Here is a 7,500-nt window from a genome sequence, read left to right as displayed (position 1 = left end):
TGTATACATATGTGTGTGTTTGTATTTAGTGTATGAGTTTGTTTTTGTGTGTTTGTTAGTTTGTCTGTATGTGTTGTGTGCGAGAGAGAGAGAGAGAGAGAGAGAGAGAGAGAGAGAGAGAGAGAGAGAGAGAGAGAGAGAAAGAAAGAAAGAGAGAGAGAGAGAGGACAGAGAGGCATACAAACCGACAGACACAAATATTCATACAAACCTTCGTATACATCAACACAGTTCCCCCAAAAGAATCCCGATAGATAACCCTCACAAATCGACATGCATTTCACCTCCCTCCCTCCTCGCTATCTATCGGCCCATCTATCTATCGGCCCACCTATAAATTCAAACCCGGAGCTCCACCCCACTTTAGGTGACGATAAATCAAATCAGTTAAATTGGCCCTTATATCTTAAGACAATGTTCATCTTTGTTCAACACCCAGACGTTCCCTTCCTATGGACCACCGTAATTACAACTGGCAACACTGACCGGTCGCCGAGTTATGTACGGCAGGTTTCGACGCGCATGGCAACGCTGGTTTCTCTATTGGGATAATTCCTGATAATTTCTAGCTTCGCGAGATTCGGTCCATCGTCTTTTTGATGAGAGAATTTCTTGGGGGGGGGGGGGGGGTTGCGGGGGGGGGGGGGAGGGAGAGGGGGATATATATCTGTTTTTTTTTATTCTATTTTCATTTCCTCGTCTCTCCCTGTGTGGTTTTCTTTATTTACTCTTTATTCTTTTTTGTTTTGTTTTGTTTTGCTTCGTTTCTTACCTCTTCTTGTTTCTTATGTATTCCTTCCTTTCTTCTTCTTCTTCTTCTTCGTCTTCTACTTCTTCTGTTTGTTCTTCTTTTTTCGTTATCTTCTTTCTTTACTCTTTACTCTTTGTTTGTTTGTTTGTTTGTTTGTTTGTTACAAATCCTCTTCTTGCCTCTTATGCCTTCCTTCATTTCTTCTTCTTCCGCGTCTTCTTTTCTTCGTTATCTTCTTGGTGTTTCTCCATCTCTATGATTCGTTTCCTTCTTCTTATTCTCCTTTTAGTCTCTACTTAAAGGTTCTCCTCAATTGTTTCTATTTCTGCTTTCCATCTTCCTCTTCCTTCTTCTTCTAACTTTTTCTTGGTTTTCATTTACGTGTCTTTTTTCTTTACCTTTTTTTTTTTTTTTTTTTTACTGATTTTTTTCAATTCTTTCTTCTTCCTGATTTTATATTTGTCGTTCTACTGCATCTGTTATATTTTTTTTCTTTTTTTTTCGTCTTCGTCTTCTCATTCTTTTCCTGTTTCTTTTAGCCCCCTCTTTCTTGCTTCTCCTGTATTGCCTCTTTTCATTTTACTGTTATCCTTCTCCATTCTCTCTCTCTCCCTCTCTCTTTCTTTCTCATTTTTTGTTTTCTTCTTTCACCTTACTCCTCTATGGTTTCCTTGTATTTCCTCTTTTTCTTTTTCGTTTTTACTTCTCTCCCTCCTCCCACATTTTCTTCCTCTTCCTATCTGTCTATAGATCTTTCTATCGAGTTTCTTCCTCGTTTTATTGGAGATCTATGAAAAAACAAAATCCTTTGTTATATCCATGTTATCATATTTACCTTTTATTTTTTTATTTATTATTATTTTTAATCAATTTTATTTCTCTTGTAATTACCGCGGGAGAGATTTTTCGAGAAACATTTTATCCGAATTTCGAAACAGATTCCAACATTCAGACAAAAACATCCAAAATACATGCACATTTTCAAAAGTAATTATTATCAAGTATCGACGCTTGAAAACATCGCCGTTCTCGTATTGCAAATCACACTGATTTATGTACAGTTCCCTATCATCAATCAATTTTTTTTTTTTTTTTTTTTTTTAACTGCCTTGTTCCTCCGTTCCACTGGGTGAAGCTCTATACCCTATTTTCTAATTAACATCTCATTAAGGAGATATTAACCCCCGGGAAAAATAACACATATTTGATAAGGATTCAGTTGCTCGTATCTCGGTACTTTCGATCGTAATAATAGTTTTGTCTTGTTACATTATTAAGATGATGTGACGTGTTTCTTGAGAGCCTTTAATTGCATTAGTCTTTAAAACCTTATTTAAGCTCATTTGCAGTGCAAGATGAAGCGGCAGATAAGCATATATGCATGTGTGTATGCTCGTATGTTAGTTTGGCTTTATATATGATGGTGGACTGCACACACACGCACTTACATTATGAGAGTACACTGTGTGTATCTGTGTATGTTTTTTTTTTGTGGGTGTGGGTACACACACACACACACACACACACACACACACACACACACACACACACACACACACATATATATATATATATATATATATATATATGCACGCACACACACACACACACACACACACACACACACGCAGACACACACACACACGCATACACACACACACACACACACACACACACACACACACATCACTTTCTCTTTCTCTCTCTCTCTCTCTCTCTCTCTCTATATATATATATATATATATATATATATATATATGTAATATATATATGTAATGTGTGTGTCTGTCTGGGTGTGTGTGTGTGTGTGTGTGTGTGTGTGTGTGTGTGTGTATGTATACATGTATACACGTGTATATACACACACACATCCACCCACACACACACACACACACACACACACACACACACACACACACACACACACACACACACACACACACACACACACACACACACACACACTCACGCACGCACGCACACACACACACACGGCTTATTTTGTAGCATCTCCGGAACCCCTAACACTATGATACACTCTCAAATATGTCTGCCCTTTACGCGCACATTATTGGAATCTGTTGGAACATCTTTTCATTTTATTTAGCTTCTAAGTTGATAGAAAGTGATATAATCCTGCCGGCAAATCAGAGCCCGGTACTCTACAGTATATCTTACGGAAGTCTCACTTTGGAATCTATATTTGCATGTATTATGAACTGCATCTTATGTTTCTTGATATAAGATCGTATGTTTCTTGATGTAAGATTTAGTTACAGAAAAGCATGAAATATACATGTGCCCCTGTAGCAGTACAACAAATTCAGTCTACATGAGTAAACATAGAAATCCATAACGAAAGTCGCTTAAAGAAGGAGGTAAGAATATCTAACGTGTCCAAGATATATAATGTGGTATTAATTTCAGTGGGAGGACTATCTTCAAAATCATTGTGTTCCGCTGCGACGTGACCTTTCAGACTCAATAATATCAAAGAAAAGGTTGTATCTTGACTCGCTTTTGTATTACAAGCGCTAAGAAAAGCAAGTGACTGATGTATGGAATTATGTTGTGTGTGATAGAGATTCGGTGTGAACTTGGAGCTCACGCGCGGTGGATACGTTAAGATACGAAACTTAAAGTTACTTCTTCCCTATTCCATAAGAAAAACAATAGATATAATAATTAAAAAAAAAAAATAGGTTGTTTGAATCCCAGAAATTAATATTTAAGTGGACTTGGGTGTACATAAACAATATGACGCACAGAGCAGTCGGGTACTTTTTCCATAATGTTCTGCTTATAATTAACAGTCATATCAGCATATTAAGTAGTTCAATGGCTTTCTGTTTATTGAGCTTTATGTGAAATAAAGTTGTTGTTTTTCAAAACTTTGTATGCCTGGACAAATTTCGATTACCCCGTGTTTTGTAGCAACCAGGAACCAACAATGTATCAGTGATGGGTTTACACACACAGACACGCACACACACACACACGCACACACACACACACGAACGCACACACACACGCACACATACACACACACACACAAACATACACACACACGCGCGCGCGCGCACACACACACACACACACACACACACACACACACACACACACACATACACACACACACACACACACACACACACACACACATACTAATACACACACACACACAGACACACATACACACACACACACACATACTAACACACACACACACACAGACACACATACACACACACACACACACACACACACACACACACTAACACATAGACGCATACACACACACACTCATATATATATATATATATATATATATATATATATGTAGATATAGATAGATAGATAGAGATACATAAGTAAAAACAAGTACAATACATACATACATACATATATATGTGTGTGTGTGTGTGTGTGTGTGTGTGTGTGTGTGCGTGTGTGTGTGTGTATGTGTGTGTGTGTGTATTTGTGTGCGTGTGTGTGTGTGTGGAGGGGGGGGGGGCCGTACAGACAGACACATACATATGTATGTTTGTGTGTAGTATACGTGTGACATGAAGGTCTGAATGCATGTGCGCATAGCATATACACAGCCGTGTACACACGCACGCAATATTTCAATACGTATGCATCTCTAGTCACCCCGGCCTTCAAACAAACCTATACATCACTTGGCTGATTGCTTCACGTCAGCTGCAGAGATATATTTCAAAACTTGTTTCATCTATCGATCGACGAATTAAGCCAATATGAAAAGTGGCCACGTTCCAAATAACACATAATTAGAGGTAAATGCAGTGCAAACAGCGGCCCTTAATGGCATCAGCTCCTGCTAAAATATATAGTTGTTTTAACCATTATCAGGACTTACGGTCAAGCAAGATTTGACAAGCCGCATCCCTCCGCTGATGGATTGATCCCTGGCGTTTTATTGACCAAAGGACTCTACTGCCCATCGGCCCTGAGTTATCGAAGGTAAATTAGCCCTTACGCGCACACGATCGTAAGGGCGATTAACCCGGAGTCTCACAGGTAGGTCGGTCGAGGGAGGGAAATATGTTAAGGTAATAGCTAGATGCTATTTCTGGTTGCATGATTCTAGAAACGGCTTAATGCGAGGGCTGTGTCAATAATTTCAAATATCTGCGATCCCATCTCGAATATACAAGATTCGAAAGAAGCCACATAGGAATTACGACCTCCTCCGCCCCTACGCCGCTGGCCTAACCGGGCTCGCGTCCCAGCCAATCATCGGCTTTCTCGCAATTGCCTCGACCAATCATACACCCGCTTTACAAAGCCGCACAGCCATCGGACCAATAAGGAACGACTTTACAAACCAAGTCGAGAGCCCGGAAATAATTAACTGACCAGTATAATTTTCCTTGATATATCTGTCCTGATCAACTACACTAAATCTACTCATTAATATAGATTCTCCCCATGAAATTACGCAAAATCTCGCCCAGGAAGAAAGCCGTGTTACGAAACTAGAGCATAATGAGGAACACGGACGAATAAACAGAGTGAGATATAGCCCAAAATCTCTATTTACGAGCGCGAATTTCTCAGACACAAAATTGGGTCATATAAGGGCGCCCGGTAGATAGAAAAACTCACCCATTCTCGCCCTTACAAACCGCCACTCTGCGGGAAGGAGTACTCTCGCAGTTAGGAGCAGTTCTTTAAAACAAAGGTAAGTATGATGAAGCCAGAGAGGATTTTGTAAAGAATTTCGTTTGAGATTCGCTTCGGGCCAGGCTGGAGGCTCGCGCGCTCGACACGGTCACAGCTTGGGTCCCTTTGATCCCTAAGAATGGAGATCCTTTTCGGTCTTGTATTTTCTGCCGTAATTAGGTTTGGCTTGGAGTAATGTTATTATCATTATTATATATTTTCTTATATTTTTGTGTTTTTTTGTTTGTTTTTTGGTGTTTTTTCATGTTAAAATCATTGCCGTCATCATTATTATCATCATCAGTTTCATCATCTTCGTCTTCATCACCATCACCGTGACCATCATCATTATCATTATCACAATTAGCATTAGTATTATCAGAATTTTATATCAATAACATTTTATTAGTAGTATGCTAATGATATCAGTGATAATATTAGATATATTTTTATTATCTTTGTCATTGTCGTTATGACCATTGTTATCATAATGATTATTATCTAATTAGCGTTATCAGTACTCACGGAAAAGGTAACTTATATAATCATGAACATCATTTTGTCACTGCAGTAGACGTATTCTAGTAATAAGACAACTATTCATAGTGACAGTAATATCATTTCCATCTCTTTTCCTATTTCCTTTTAGTTATCTAAAAAGAAAAAGAAAAAAAAAATAAGAATAGATAATTAAAATAAAATAATATGCTAATTCTTGTCATCACTCGTTATGTCACAGTTATTAACATTAGAACTTTGTTTACACAATTTAATAACACGCGTTCACTTGTATCTTTAATAAAGATAATCATGAAATTCGTATCAACTTTACACGCAGCAGAGTCTAAGCCCTAAAGGTACCTAGGAAAATAATTCCCGCTTTTAACAAACTTAGACGACTTAGAGTTTATATACGAGTTTCAGCTGAACTAATAGGGGAACAAAAGGAACAAAAAAGAAAGAAAGAAAATGACATTTACCCCCCTCTAGCAGACAACGAAAATCACCTTTGGTCTCGTCAGAACAACGATATAAAAGTTTTTTTCAAGAAAGACATTGATTAAGAAAAAAAAGCAGCGAGAATTATGAACCCCGCGAGCTCGAAGATCAAAATTTATTTCCAGGTCGTATGGCCGTTACATAAATTCCTTTTAAAAAGAGAAGAGTTCTCCTAAAAGAGAGAAAGAGAGAGAGAAAAAAAAAAATCATGGTTCCAAGGTGTCGAACAGTTACATACGGTTAAGACTTGGCGAAGTTACTACCGATCGGGCAGCCCAAGTTTGAAATTAAGTTTCGTCCAACTTTACGGTGACGACGAGAAGGTCTTCCGTGCGGCTTCTCCCCGGGGAGATTAAGAAGTTGGGGAGAAGATCTCGATGCTTGGGGTGTCCTTGCGCTGATTCTAACGACGGGGGACAAACTGGAATTTTCAAAGCTGAATCGGTTCTTTTAAATTGTATATTTCTTTTCTAAGCATCGTGTGGAGGGTATATGGCGGTTTAGATCATCGGGGACAATATCAGAAGAAAACTAAAAAAATCTGTTATAACAAATAAACAAAATCACACAAACATGAAGAACAGACACAAACACGCCATTAGCATTACCAGAGGAGCAAATTGTTGTCAGAACGCAAGTTACTGACCACAAAAACACGTGTTGCAGTTTGTGGTCCGAGGAAGGAGGAGAAGTTGGGTTGGCCGCGTTCACGTGTGCGAACAGACACTCGCTATTATCATAATGGGGACGGCCGTTGCCTCGTGGCTTCATGGTAGCAAGGGGGTGGGATAAATATAGGGAAGCCAGAGATAGAGTGGTAGGTAAAATGTATATGTAGATAGAAAGAGATGGAGAAATGGGTAAATAGAAAGGAAGAGGAACGACAGAGAAGGAGAGAGAGAGAGAGAGAGAGAGAGAGAGAGAGAGAGAGAGAGAGAGAGAGAGAGAGAGAGAGAGAGAGAGAGAGAGAGAGAGAGAGAGAGAGATAGATAGACATCAACCAAAACAAACTTGAAACGAAGCAAGAAGAGAAATCGAACAAGAACCAGTTTAAAGCAAGT

Source organism: Penaeus chinensis, chromosome 33 (assembly GCF_019202785.1).
Source record: "Penaeus chinensis breed Huanghai No. 1 chromosome 33, ASM1920278v2, whole genome shotgun sequence".
Lineage (NCBI taxonomy): Eukaryota > Metazoa > Arthropoda > Malacostraca > Decapoda > Penaeidae > Penaeus > Penaeus chinensis.
Note: the sequence above shows the minus strand (reverse complement) of the source record.